General features: G+C 49.7%; 1 protein-coding gene and 1 long non-coding RNA gene across 2 annotated transcripts in view; one reads left to right on the top strand and one right to left on the bottom strand.

Annotated features, from left to right (window-relative positions):
- Positions 1–14,348, bottom strand: part of Klhl29 (kelch like family member 29) — a 282,372-nt gene that overhangs the window by 111,909 nt on the left and 156,115 nt on the right. The gene's annotated exons all lie outside the window — the stretch shown is intronic.
- Positions 3,176–5,006, top strand: LOC124090650 (uncharacterized). Its single transcript, XR_006851192.2, has 3 exons — positions 3,176–3,501; positions 3,852–4,062; positions 4,242–5,006. It is a non-coding gene; the product is annotated as an uncharacterized LOC124090650 (long non-coding RNA).

Genomic DNA, 14,348 nt, shown 5'->3' with positions numbered 1-14,348 from the left:
TATCTTAATTATATCTATCAAGACCCTATTTCCAAACGAGGTCATATTTAGAGATCCCAGGTGGATGTATATGGCCAGGGTGGGGTTTGTATGTGTGTGTGTGTGGGGCGGGTTACTATTATCCTACCACATGGAGAGTACCCCCAGAGTAAAACCCTGCTGCCTCATTGACTGGAATGTGCAATGGTTTCGATGTGAAGTGTCCCCCAAAAGCTCATGTGTGTAGACAATGCAAGACGGTTTAGAGGTGAAATGATTGGGTTATGAGAGCTTTACCCTAATCAGTGCACTGATCCGATGACAGGGATTAACAGGGTGAGACTGTAGGCAGGTAGGGTGTGGCTGGAGGAGGCGGGTCACTGGGCTGTGCCTTTGGGGGTATACATTCTGTCCCTGGTGAGTCAAGCCTAGTCTCTCTCTGCTTCCTGGTGGCTATTCTGCACCTTCTGCCCTGATGTTCTGCCTCACCTCAGACATAAAGCAAAACAATTGTCATCTGAGTAATAAGTAAAAACCAAGAGCTCTGGAACTGTGAGCCCCAAGTAAACTTTTCCTCCTCTAAAATTGTTCTTGGGTCTTTTGGTCCCAGCAGTGAAAAATTTAACTAAAACAGAATGTTTCAAAGAAGAGTGATTCCTGTGGAAGTGGCCTATTCTAAAACATAGCTTGAATTCCTACCTGGGGGGCATGGGGGAGCTGGGAAACCTCCCAAGTTCCTGGGCCAGTCAAGGGCGGGGTTGGAGCACAGAGCCTAGACCATCCATTGTACCTTCAGTCTACAGACCAGGTGACTGGCATCCTGATTCCCCCGGGGGCAGGAAATGCAGGCCAATCCTCAAAGCACCCCTTCTTCCCCTTCACGCCATCTCCCTGAGCTATAGGGACCTTGGGCCCTCTCACCACCACCCCACTCCTGGCAAAGTGCTGGAGCTTAGAAATGTTAAATAACAATAATAATAATAACACATCTGAACGTGACGCTTTAATAGGCCATCTGTCATTTTCCTACTTTATTTCTGAGCTTTTAAGAACGGTGCCCTTCCTGCACAAAACATCAGGGTGCATTTGTATTAAAAAATGAAACTAATTAAAATGTTTGAAAACCATAAACCACCCCACCATAAAACAGCGGCAGCCCTATTTTTCCAGTCTAAAAAGATTTTTCTTCCTTGTTTTGTGGCCTGCTCCGACCGGCAAGCTCCTGGCGAAGGAGGCACTGGAGGCAGAGGCTGGAGCAAGTGAGCTCCCGCTGAGCGAGGCTCTGGTTCCTTTGCCCTGGCCTGGCACCAGGGCAGCAGCCAGAGGGCTGGAGGAGGCTGGAGGAGGCTGGAGGAGGGTGAAGGACACGCTTCCCTGAAGGTAATCAGGACTCAACCTACTTAGGAGCATTTTAAAGTTGGAGCTCAGAAGGCAAGTACTGGCACTAGGAAGCAGCCCCACGGGTCTGCTGGCACCACAGCGCAGCCCTACACGTGTGGGCCCAGCATGAGGCACATGCACAGCCACTGCCCAGGTCTGGGTGTGTATCCTTCATCATCAACAGGGTCACAGAATCGCAACCCAAACCAGAGGGGACTTTCTAAATCAACAAAGTATGAATATTCGTTGAATGACTAAATAAAAGAGAACCCAGACTCTGCAAGGTGGTGGAGAGAGGGGTGTGCTCAGGGTGGTGGGGACTAGAAGGAAGGACCAGCCATGCGCCCTAAAAGGCCAGAGCTGATGCTGGCAGGGCCACAATGCAGGAGGTGTCTGACACCCAGGGAAGAAACCAGAGTTGTCATTGCTCAAATGCTTATGCCTTCTGTTTTCTAAGATATGAGTCCACATCAAAACTTGTATTTCATATACTGTTGCCACCAACACCAGAGCTTATTGAGCTCTTACTGTTTGCCCAATACTGCACTAGATTCCGCCCCCCCCCCCGAATTTCCTTAATTCATATTTAACTCCCGTGAGATAGTATTGTTGCTGTCCCCATTTTACAGATAAGGAAAATGAAGCCACAGAATGCCAAGGATGTAAACCCCAGGTGCCTGTTTTGAAGGCCTGTGTTCTTTCCAAGCCATGTTCTGCCTTGCACAGTACCCCAGGGCCACACACCTGCTCCAGCTGGACTCACCTGTGTCAGACTGGGTGTGGCCAGAATGCAGGACAAGAGGGGGAGGGAGGGCAGAAGTGAGAGATAAGGTCCGTGGAGGTGGGATCACCAAGGGCCTTGAGTCACTCCATCTTCAGGGCAAATATGGAATGACCTATATGTTTATTTTTTAAAATAATTGTTTTGAAGTCAGAGAGTGAGCAGATTGTTGGGTGTGGGGGGGAAACTTGGGCAGGGAGGCTGTCTCTGTTCCTAGGTGAGATACAATGGGGGCCTGGACTGTGGCAGAAGGAGAAATGGAGGGAAAAAGGATTGACTCCAGAAACACCTGCAGGTGGACCTTGGATACAGACAGGCTGTGAGGAGGATGTGAGGGAGAGGGAAGAGTCCAGGTGGGCAGCATCTTCTGGTGGGCACAGCTGGTGGCCTGGCCCCTGAGCCGGGCATGCAGGGTGAGCAGCAGGTTTGGGGCTGAGGCTACAGAGCTTGGTTCTGGCCTTTCGCATTGCAAGCGCCCGGCGGATATATAAGGGCAGACGTCCAGGGAAGAGAATTGGGAGCTAGAGGCGTGGACTTGGAAGGAATGATTCTGAGTTCAGATCTCATTTCCTGCCACTTAGGAGCTAGAGTTTGAGCGACCTTCTCCAAAGTACACGGGGACTCACTTTCCTCATGTGTAAATGGGGACAATGTCGGCTCACCACATGGAGTTGTTGAAAGAACTCAGACAAAATGTGTAAAGCTCTTGGCACAGTGCCTGGTCCTCCATAAATGGTTTACAAAACAAAACAAGAAAAGGACAATAAAAACACAACTATAACCACAGCCGCCAATAAACAGAATGTGGGTCGGAGCCCAGGACTATTCAGGGCTTGGGCTCTGGGTTTGGGATCGAGAGATGGAGTAGGTGATTTCTCATTTCATGCAAGCGTAGCTAGTGCTTTGCAAAACGCCTTACTTTGGGATTCCTTTAATCAGTGAGGTGCTACATGCATTTCAATATACATCTAATTTGTTTGTAGACAGTTGACTACTGTCACTGAGATGCCACACGGAGAACAAGAGGCAGCCACAGAGCTGCTCTGAAATGAGAATACACCACCGTGGCAAAGCGGATTGTGATTTTCAACAGCGCACAGCTAGTTTTTAGTGGATTTCCATGACTACACCTTCTACCCACAATTCAATTTGATAATTCAACACATATTTACTGAACATATAACAGGCAAGTGTGAGGTGCTAGCAGTTTAAAACCTAAGAAGACAAGGTCTTTTGTCTCAAGGGCCACATTCCAGGGAGAAGACAGACAAGTAGAGAGAAGAAGGCCACGCGATGAAGGTCATGGTCAAAGTAACAGCAGATCACGCTCCCGGAGTACATCCTAGATGTCACGTGTCACTGTAAGTGCTTTGCATTGTTAATTCATCTAATCTCCTCCATGACTCAATGAAATACATGGCATTATTATCCCATTTTATAGAAGAGGGGGTAAGTAACTTGGTAGAGATCACACAGCTAGAAAGTGGAAGAGTCAGAATTAAATCTGGGTCGTCCGATTAGTCTGGGCTCCTAGTCCCATCACTGCGCTGGCAAAGGAGTGTGCTAAGTACTCCTGAGTCTGGTGTGCACTGAGTACCCAGCTGGGATGGGTTAATGTGGCCGACTAGCCGACTGATGGTTTCACCCTGCATGTGAAGAAACTTCTGCCTGCCTCTCCGACCCCAGTGGCCTCTTGTCTTGTCGCCCTCAGGCATGCCATAGGACAGAAGTCAATGGGAAATCCTGAACAGACACAGCCAAGTGACAAGGGAGAATCGTGCCAATTACCAACGACCAGTTCCTTCAGAGCGGTCCCTGAAGTTGGCCCTGGTCACAGGAGCATTTCTTCAGCTTGCAGAGTCCTTAGAGGGGCAGGGTCAGATATGGAGGGGATTCTGAACGGTCAAAGCCAGAGACAGGAGGTGGGTTGCCCTGTTCTGCCTGAACCTGCAGGATGGGCGGTTACTCAGTGCTTCTTCCCCTGCTTTCCTTTCAGATTTTCCTTGCGGGCAGCCATTCCTTTGCTCCAAGCCGAGTTCTTGAATTTGTAACAGGAGACAGGACCTGGCTCCAGCCAGGAAACTCTGTTTGTCTTTTGCAGGGGCCATGTGGTGACCACAGTGTCTGCACTACAGGAAGGAACCACAGCAGGCCATCCTGCGAATCCTCCATCCTGCAGCCTAGAGGAGCTCAACACCCAGCACCAGGTGACAGAGCCCTTCAGGACAGGACATTAGGGCTGAGAAGCCCAGCTGAAGCTGAGTGTCATCTAGCCAGGGCTCTTGTGCCAGGGACAGGCTGCTGTGCTTGATCCTGGGTTTGCTGGTGCTCAAGTCTTTGCCCCCCAGGGGATCAGAGGTGAGTGGTGCAAGCAGTGCTGGGAAGGCTGCTGCCACCCGGTGGTGCCACCAGAGCCTGCCTGGGCTCCAGCTGTGAAGTGAGGTTCCAGGGGTGGGAGGTGAGGGACACAGAATAGCTAGACTTGGGAAGGTTTTGCAAGAAAATCATAGTCTAGTGTTGATGTGGCAGTTACTGATTTCGGCAGGAGGAAGCATAATGCTTGTGGAGCCTCCAGACCTGCCAGGTGCGGACCTTCCCCTGGCCACGTCAGGTCTACAGGGCCCATGAGTCCGGTGAGCGGACTGCTGCAATCTCAAAAATGGATAATCCCAAACCCTGAGCACCAGCTTCTTCCTCAATTATTTACAAGGAACACGATGTGGTACAAAGAAATCTAATTCATAATGTCTCTTTAATGCCTTTGTAACACAATATTCACAATATTCCCTTCTAATCTCAGCAGATGACAAGTTGCCACTATTGAATTTCCATTAATATGAAATATTGGTACAATATATTTTGCCCAATATCATCTCCTCAGCCTAATATTGTGAGGGGATAAAATCACACCCTCAGCATATTTCTGATGGAAGAGGTAGTGGTGGCACAGGAGTGGGTCCTCTGCCAGGTGCTCCTGACTGGGGTCAGGGGTCCTAGGGTGGTGGGCAGGATCCCTGGACCACAGTGTGTCTTCCTCCATTGCTTTCTCAGAATCTGACCGGACTCCAAAGCAAAGGCAGTCTCCAGCCCAAACTAGGCAGGCCTCATCCCCCACATTTCCAGCATCACCCTGAAGAGGTCCCAAGCCCAACTCCAGAGCTAGACAGCCCTTTGCTGGATGTCGTGTCACCTCCTGGGGATTATATGAGGATGAAGTGGGTTAGCAGGTAAAAATACTTAGAACTGGGGCTGCCTCTTGCTGAGCATTCAGTAATCACTAGTTTCAATGATGACGAGAGCCATGATGCTGGTGGCAAACCTGCAGACATCTAGGGTCCTGGCTGGATGGCAGTCCTAACTTGTTGGCTATGATGGCTGCTGAGGGCATGGGGTTCCCAGGCTCCCTTGGCAGGGAGACCCACAGTTCTAGCTTCAGAGTTCCCGGGGGGGGGGGTGCTGGTGCACACAGCCCAGCTCTTGGGGGTGTTAAAGAAATGACCACAGACACAGTCCCCAGTGGCCTCAGCATTCACCAGAACCCTCCTGCTCAGGGCTGAGCTTCTCACTGTGTTTGGCAGGACCATAGGCCTAGGTGGCCTAGTGCCTTGTGGAGCTGCTGTCACAAGGGGAGGGACAAATGGCAGAGCCTTTCTCCGCTGTCTGCTACCTAAGGAATTCTGTTGGGGCTTCCTCCCTCAGCGACACTAATCCCACAGGTACCCAGAGTGCCTTCCTGGGACAGGGCCATTCGTCATTTTCCCCCACATTCCCATCAAGCACATGTTGGTCCGTGTGAAGTGCCATTATTTGGCTGGCCTCCGTTCTTGCTCCTGTGACTGGCACTGCCTTTTCTTTTAACAGGAATTTTCTTGATGTGTCAACTCTCCTTGAATTTACACAGATATTCCTTCTCTTTCTTTCCATAGCAGAGCATTTATTTTTAAATTTATGTTTGATTTCTAATTTTTTCACCATGGTAAAATATACAGAGCCTATAAGTCTGCCATTTTCACCATTTTTAAGCATACAAGTCGGTGGCATGCATTACATTCAACGTGTCGTGTGACCATCACTTCTATTTCCAAGGCTGGTTCATCACGCCAAACAGAAACTCTACCCATTAAGCAATAAGTTCCCATGGCTGCCCAAGCCTCTGGTAGTCTTGAGTCTCCAGTCCGCCTCCATGGGTCAGGGCAGTTATGGCTACAGAGTGCTCCTGCTTCATGCTTCACAAGACCCAGGACAGGCGGGCATTCTCACGTCCAGCTGATAGGTCAAGGACATGAGTCTGAGAGGACTTATGTGTTCACCCTTCAGGTGGCTCAGCAGGTGTGGTGTGCAAATGGGCCCTGAACCTCAATCTCCAGTTTGCCACCCTAAGTAACCTCTTCAAATAAGGCCTCCACCTCACAGGAAACCCAGGAAGACACGCCCCTAGGAAGGGGGTGTGTGGACATAAAAGCCAGAACCACAGTGCTCCTTCTTCCAGCTGCCCCCAAGCAGTGCAGAGCTCACAGGGGAGATGGCAGGAAACGGGAGGAGCTCTGACCTGACACCCCCACTTCCCAGCGCAGGCGTCAACCCACTGAGAATGGCTCAGAGACAAACAAGAGGGAGCTGCTCCCTGGAGATGGGTGGGTCCAAGCCACCCTGGCAATACCTGTGGTAAGTTTGGGTCACTTAGGCTGCCCTTGGGACGGAACCAGGTCAAAGCAGGTGAAAGCAGCTGCTAAAGCTCAGTGGTCAGCCCTGCACTATGTCTTGGAGCAAAAGAAGAGGCCCTCAAGAAGAAGAGGGGTTGAGGCCCCAGCTCAGCGCTCCCAGGCATCCTGCACCTGAGCAGTGTCTGTGCCGCTCCACAAAGGTTGTCTTTTAAGGAAAAAAGTTATCGGCCAGGAGACCTGTAGCCGGTATCTAGGAGGTGGGGGCGGGACCATGTCCTATCACATCTTTTTTTTTAAAAAAAATAATTATTTATTAATTAATAAATAATTATAATCTCCTGTACAGGATGCACAGGAGACATGGTGGAATGAGATGGACATTATCACCCTAGGTATATGTGTGACGGCACATAGGGCGCGACGCTACATCACAACCAGAGAAATGAAAAGTTGTGCTGCGATTGTGTACCACACACCTTTTGGTTCTCACGTGTGCGGTTGTTTCACACTGCTGATGGGTGTGGGGAAGGCTGTAACTGTGCCCTTAGGTGATGTCACCAGCATGGGGGGGGGTGGCTATTGAAAGTTTGTTCATTGCTCATTCAATAGGTTTTCCCCAGGACTGTTCTGGACTAGGTCTTCACAGAGCTATATACCCCTGGGTGCTGGAACAAGACTGCCCAGGGGTGCAGCCAACCCTGCTGGGTGGTTCTGGGTAAGGTACTGCATCTCATCTTTCAAACAAGGGGAGTAAAAATAATGGCACCAGGGGTTCAAGAAGGGAGTGTTGACAAGGTGCTTTGTGATGACTGCATGTGCACCTTAAATAAAATCAACGCAAGCAAAAAGCTGCAGAGATGCTCATAGGCAAGTTGGAGAAAAATCTGGAGAAAATCCAGATCTTTGAAGGATAAGTTTGTGATACCAAGACCCCAAATGCTATGGGAAGGGGTCTAGGGCCTAAATATATCAAAGGCTTTGGTGATATAAAAATCTGTCCTGCCAACCTCACGTGTTGTTATCTAGACCCAGGTCCCAACAGTGAGCCCAACGGGGCTCCACTCAGGCTCACCCTGTGGGCTCTGTCTCCGTCATCCTCACCCCGGGCAGCCCCAGCAATGCCTCACTTGGCAGCTCTCCACCTGTTCCCTCAGTCGCAGGCAGGTAAAGATGATGTCAAAAGCATCCATCTTCCCTAACCCAACAGAAGCAGCTAAGTGAATAACGAAATATTCATCTGAACGAAATCATTCATTCTGTCCTCAAACAGGTATGGAGAACCTCTGTAAGCTGGGCATCACTTGGTGCTTATTCATATGGAATTCACTGCCTAGTAAGGAGACAAACGAATAATTGTTTAACATAGTTTTCATAGTAGAGACATAAATGGAAGTGTTATTGGAATAAGAGAAATAATAGCAAAGAAAAATTTTTCCCACCAAAGATCAGGTAATGTTTGGGCTGTCAAGTGTTGGATGAATAGGATTTTTTTTTCCTGGATAGATGAGAAAGGGAATGCAAATTTTAGGAAAAGGGAGTAGTGAGTACAAAGGCCCCGGGGCCTGAGAGGTCCTCACATGTTTGGGGAATTGTGGCTTGACCAGGGTGCGAACGGGGGTGAAGCTCCCCAGTGAACTCATGGCTCAGGTCCACACAGGGATGGGGGACAGAAACAGAGGCCCGGGAGCTGGTAGATACTTGAACAGAAAAGGAGTTCCAAGAGGAAGGAAGAGGGAGAGAATGGACCTGGGCAGATAGCCAGCAACACCTGCCATAGGCATGAAGGTGGCTTCATAGGTCTGGCCCATTCTCTAGCTCTGCTCCCCCACTGAGAGCTCAACTCACCTCCCCAGGCCTACCCTGTACCAACTGCCAGCGGAGGGCTGCTTCTGACTCACAGCAGGGATTCTTTAACTAGTACGTCAAGAATCTGGATCATGTTCAATGTCAGTCTGGCCCTGAGTTGGCTTAATCTGGAAAAAAGGTGACTCTGTGCTTAGAGGGTCCCCATGTTCTGCCAGAGAAGCTTCTCTGGAGTCATCTCAAGACAGATGCTGTTCTAGGACTGCAGGGATGACCATGGAGACATCAGGGGAGCTGCCCAGGGCTGGCCATGGACTGGGAGAGCTGGAAAGTCCACTCCTGACCAAGGAAGGACCCTTCTGGAGTGGGAGGTGCAGGCCCACTCATCACAGTCAGTGGGAAATGGAGCCTACCGGTGGCTCTCTGAGGACAAAGAGGGTAGGAGTAGGGGACAGCAAATTTAACCTGAGACACTTGAGCATCAGGAGCAGGTCTAGATGGCCAACAGGAGGGTATTCCTAAGGGCTTGTGGCAGACAGCAGCCAACAGTTCGGTCACTGGCCAGCACCTGCACCTTGCTCCTTCCCCAGTGCCCTTTGCACGGTGCTAGAGGGGTGTGAGGTATTCAGCCACCTTCTCCTGGGAAAGCAGGAATTCTCCTCCCATCAACAGACAGGTGCGCAGCAGCAGTCTCTGAGTGAGTACAGATGTGCTGCCCCCACGCTTTGCTGAGTTCTCAGGGCTCTTTATTTACCAGAGAAAAATGGGGTTTCTGGCTGATGGGTTCTAGAGAGGCAAATTCACAGCATGCATCAACACAGATGCATCAACATGCATCTCAACTGGTTGAGACTACAGCCCAAGTAGCACATGGAATTCTCCTAAACCCTTTCTTTTACGGCAGCGAATGGAGTGGTGAAACCAATCGGTAATCTGCTACACTCTATCAGCTCCTCTTGGCAAGGACTTCTGCAGTGTCCCTTGGTGGCATGTGCCTTGGGAGAGAGGGCTCAGGCCAGTGAGATGGAGTGAGTGGAACAGGGACGGGTCAGTCTGGGTTTGAATGACATTCCCCTTGCTGGCATGAAGCCAACTCCATGGGATTGATGGTAACAAATAGTGAGGTGCATGAAGTTTTTCTATTTTGGTGTTTATTTCCCCAAGTTATTTTTAGCACAACAGATAGTTCCCCTAACAAATGGGTTGGGTTCTGCAAGTTCATTTGTAATTTGGCTGTTTAGATTTTGGAGTCTACTTTCCGTATAAAAAACAACGTTATAAATGGTGATGAGATTTCCAGACTAGTTCTCCAAAGCCTCTTTAACCCATAATGTAGCTAAAACACTGTCCTTCTACAATGAAAAAAAATTGTTTAATTTCAACATGAGTAATTAAATGAAATAGAGAAAACCATTACAACAGAATAAGAAGTAGATTTCTGTTGATCTTGAATGATGCTGTTTGCGGAAAACCTAGTTTAATTGAAGAAGGGGCCCTTCTGAGGGCTTCTTTGGAAACTGCATGGGATTTATCCTATTAGGGAGAAAGAGGCAGCAGACCATCTGAATTTGTGGCTACTAAACATTTGTGTCACATCACTGGCTCTCTTTCCTGATTTCAGGCTCTTCAGTAACCAGATTTCATATTCCCATGTGTGTCCTCACAGGGAGAAATTCACTGGCCAGAGGTCAAGACGGTGGTCTCCTTGGAAGAATAAGTTTTGATTCTGAATCTATAAGTTGGCATATATCTTTTTGTATTTATGGGAAACAGTGGTGTTCTAGTTCCTCCAACTCTGGGGCGATGATAGGGTCAAGTGTAGCCTTAGGATTGAGGGACAAGTCCTGACCAACAGTATGTTCTGGAAAGTAAATGCACTTTTGAGGTCTCCCAGAGCTAGCTGGCCAGCCTGCTCCCCAGCCCCACAGCCCTTGCCAGGTGTCTTCTTGGAAACCTCCCTCACGTTGCTCTGTGCAGATGGGACATGTGTAACACAGTGGTGTGTACCGATTGATTCCCTGTACCTGGCTGGCTGGCCAGAGTAGTGGGTGGAACCTATCCTTTCTGCCTGGGGCGTGTGAGCCTTGGCTGAAAGCAGCAGGGGAATAACTGTGTCTAAGTAAGTGTGGTGGAAACACTGGAGGGCACACTGGAAAAATGACCACCATCGTTCCTGTTCTTAGCTGCTTCCCCTTCTCACCGTGGTGTTACAGCCTCTCCCATCCAGAGGCCAAGTCTCCTTAAATCTGACTTGGCTTTGCCACTTGCCTTGGCCAATGGGATTTCAGCAAACAAGCTTTAGGCCAAGGTTAGAAAAGCATTTGTGCATCGACCTTGCTCTCTTGCTGCTCTTGGAACCCTGAGCCGCCACGCGAATGAACTGGAGCTAGCCAGATGCAGAATGACAGGCCACACTGAGAACCCAGGCGCCACAGCTGACTGCCAGCCAACCACAGATGTGTGAGTGAGACTGTCCCCAATCATTAGGCCACTAGCCAGCACAGAGATGACCACAGACAAATGAGAGAACCCAGCAGAGACCAGCCGAGCCGGCCCAGACCAGAAGTGACCAGCCAACCCACTGAGAGTTGTGATGTAGATAGCCACAAAGCTTTGGGGCGATTGTTATGCAGCAAAGCTACTTATATACCCAGCCAGCTCCAGTCCAGGATGCCTTCTGACATCTTTGCTTTGAAATTCTTTGCTGTCTTTTGTCTAGATTATGGTTTATCTCTTATGAAAGTAGAAGAATACATAGTCTTCTCCCCTTGACACCCCTCCTTAATCAGAAATTGAAGTTCCAACTGCTTAGGTCTATCCTCCAACTGTAGGCTCTGAAATGGGTGCTTTGTAAATGTGACATTTCTCAATTTCGTACATAACTTTGTGACTGACAGATGAGTTTTAAGTCAATGAAGATACAATACAAAGTGTAACTGCTACTTAAAGAACAGGCAAAAGCCATTAGCTCAGTGCTAACAGGTACAAGTTGTCTCACAATGTTTTATCACAAGGGATAATTTATCACAAGGGAAATCACAAATACTTGTTCATGGAGCAAATCTCGGCCTTCTGGATAAAATCGCTCTCAGTCTGGAAATTCACGGAACAGGGTTGGGATCATTCTCCCAACCAAGCTCAGTCAGCAGCCTTGGATTTTCACTGTGAATACAAGAGGAACCAGGGGTTTGCAAAACTCCTTTATCCATTCGTGGACCCCAGAATCATGTGACAGCAGGGGGCGCTATGCATTGGGCCGTGCACTGAGTCACAAGAATCCCTGGAGGTTCCAGATCACCTTCCCTGAGAAGCTGAGGTGCACGGGAGAAACGCTGTCTCTGGAGGACAAGTATCCACAAGTAGCCCCAAATGCTCATAAATGTCAACCCCTGGGTGTTGTTGCTCTGTGGATGGAGCCAGCAGCTTTCCCCGCCCCTCTGGGCTCTCCGGGTCTCCGATGCGGGCTCTGTTGTTCTGCTTCCCAGCCAGATTTATTTCCAAGGGCTTAGCTCTGAGGGACGATGGGAATGTTTCAGCTTGAGTGCTCCTGACCACGAAGAGGAAAGGCCCCCAATACATTTCACAGGCATCTGCGAGGAATCTGCAGAGTCCATTCTTTCAGGAACAAAATTGCATTTTATGAAGCCGTCCCTTTTCTGTTTCATCTGTCAAGCGGGTTTGCTGAGAATAATTTAAATTTCATGCAGCAGCAACTGCGGGGCACTGGTGCCTCCTTCCATCCACAAACAGGCCTGGCCACGGAGTCTTGCTTCTGCCTCTCGGCAGCACCCACCCTTGGGGACTTCAAGCTTGGAGCCCAGAGAGCCAGCGGGGAGCCAGGAACTGGGAGCTGTCCCAGCTCCTCAGCATTACCTCCTGCCACATTAGAAGGTCATGGGGACCTCTCAGGGAGCCTTTCTTTGGCCTGCCAGCACAAATCACTGGGTCAGGGGGCTGGTTTTTCCCAAATGCATAGACCCTTGGATAGACTCAATCTCTAGCTTAACTTTTTAAAATTAACTTTGGTCGACTGAGTTCTTGCCAAGCGGCAGATACTGTTTCTATACCTATTAAATCATCCTTCTGAGGATACTGTTATTCTTCCCATTTTATAGACAAAGAAACTGAGGCTCAGCTTTTATGTAACGAGCCAGGATTCAATCCCACTTCTGTCTGGGTCAGGAACTTGAAGCTCTCACCAGCTGTAAAGTGTGAGTTGACACAATCTTTGGTTTAAATTTTCCCTCCTATACCATGAGAGGCAAGTGTATCCATTTTCTGGCCTGAAATTCTGAGTTTGCTCTCAGCTAGGTGGATGAGAGATGGCAAAGCCACCATAATAATGCTGCGATCATGGTTACCATGGTGAATGCATGCTGCCAGGCAGCCTGGGGTGGAGAGAGCTGGCCCAGGCTGGTTCTGCTTCTAACTCACTGGGGGGCCTTGGTAAATAGGTAACTTGCATTTTTCTCTGGGCCTCACTATTCTGATCTGCAAAATTGGGGTCTGGACGTGTGGTTCCCTCTGTTCTTCTTGGGCTCTGGGAACTTGTGTCATGGAGGTCCTGGTAGCTCTTTTGACCCTTCTGGTGTCTTAGTGGCCCAGAAGTCTGTGCTTCTCCAACTGGCCTTTCATCAAAACATGCAAGAAATGTTTAGGCCACAGAGAATTGATAAAACCGAAAAATCAACTCAGGCCTGAGGGCAGCAGTGCCAAAAAGAATTGTCCTCACCTTACTAACCAGCCACTGGGAGCATAGCCAGTCTTCTCCATTCCAGAGAGCTGGATTGGCAGCACACACCCCAGTGCCGGGAATGAGCAGGCAACCAGGCCCAGGGCTGGCGGGGGAGGCTGATGGAGCAGGGTGCCAGGGGATGCTCCTGAACACCAGGGCATTTGCAGTTCATCCTATTCCTTGCCCAAGCAAAGGAAGGGGGATGTCAAGGCCCAACAGCACTAATCCCTGTCCCTAAATCAGCTTTCTTGGGGACCTGAGTCCTGGGGTGGTCCTGGCTCCACAGGGCATGGGAGCCTTCACCAGGGGAGCCAGGCTGGTCTCTCAAGTAGCCTTGACATGCTCTGGGCAGGAGGGACACAGCTCTGCTCCCAGCTTCCACGTGGCTCCCTCCCCACCTACCCTCTGCTAGAGCGGGGTTCCATCCTGCACGCCTCCTGGGATTTGCCTTGAGACAAGGGCCTCATGGCTGAAAAAAGCTTGAAAATCTCCCTGGCTCACCTGGCTACCAGGTGTCTGACTCAGCTGCAGCTGTGGCCCCTGAGCTGCCCTCTTCCCTTCAGCTCCTTCTTGCTTCCAAGTCACCTTGAGTCCCAGCCACTCAGACACAAGTTTACTCCCCACCTGCGTGGGGCCAGGCTCCTGCTTCTTATTTGAAGACTGACCTTTTCCTCTTGGTGAGGTTAGTCGTGAATACTGTCCTCATAGTCTGGTCCCATGGGCCACACCTGGTGATAATGGTGATCTTGGTACCTGGAGAAGACTCACCACCTGCCAGGTCCTGTTCTGTTCTGAGCACCTCCACTCACACAGTCCTCACAACTCAGGCAATCAGGCACTGCCACCTGTTCCCATTTTACAGAAGTGAGGCCTGGAGAGGTTAGGTAACTTGTCTGGGGTTACACAGCAAACAAACAATAGAATGGAAATCCGGGAAGTCTGTCTTCAAAGTTTGGCTTCATGCGTCCCACTTGGCCACCTCTGTCAATAACTCCAATAGAAGAGG

The sequence above is a fragment of the Marmota monax genome, unplaced genomic scaffold (assembly GCF_021218885.2).
Source record: "Marmota monax isolate L192 unplaced genomic scaffold, Marmota_monax_Labrador192_F-V1.1 WCK01_AAM20220418_F8-fsc00010, whole genome shotgun sequence".
NCBI classification, from domain to species: domain Eukaryota; kingdom Metazoa; phylum Chordata; class Mammalia; order Rodentia; family Sciuridae; genus Marmota; species Marmota monax.
The sequence above is the reverse complement of the archived record's forward strand: the minus strand, read 5'-3'. Positions and strand labels throughout refer to the sequence as shown.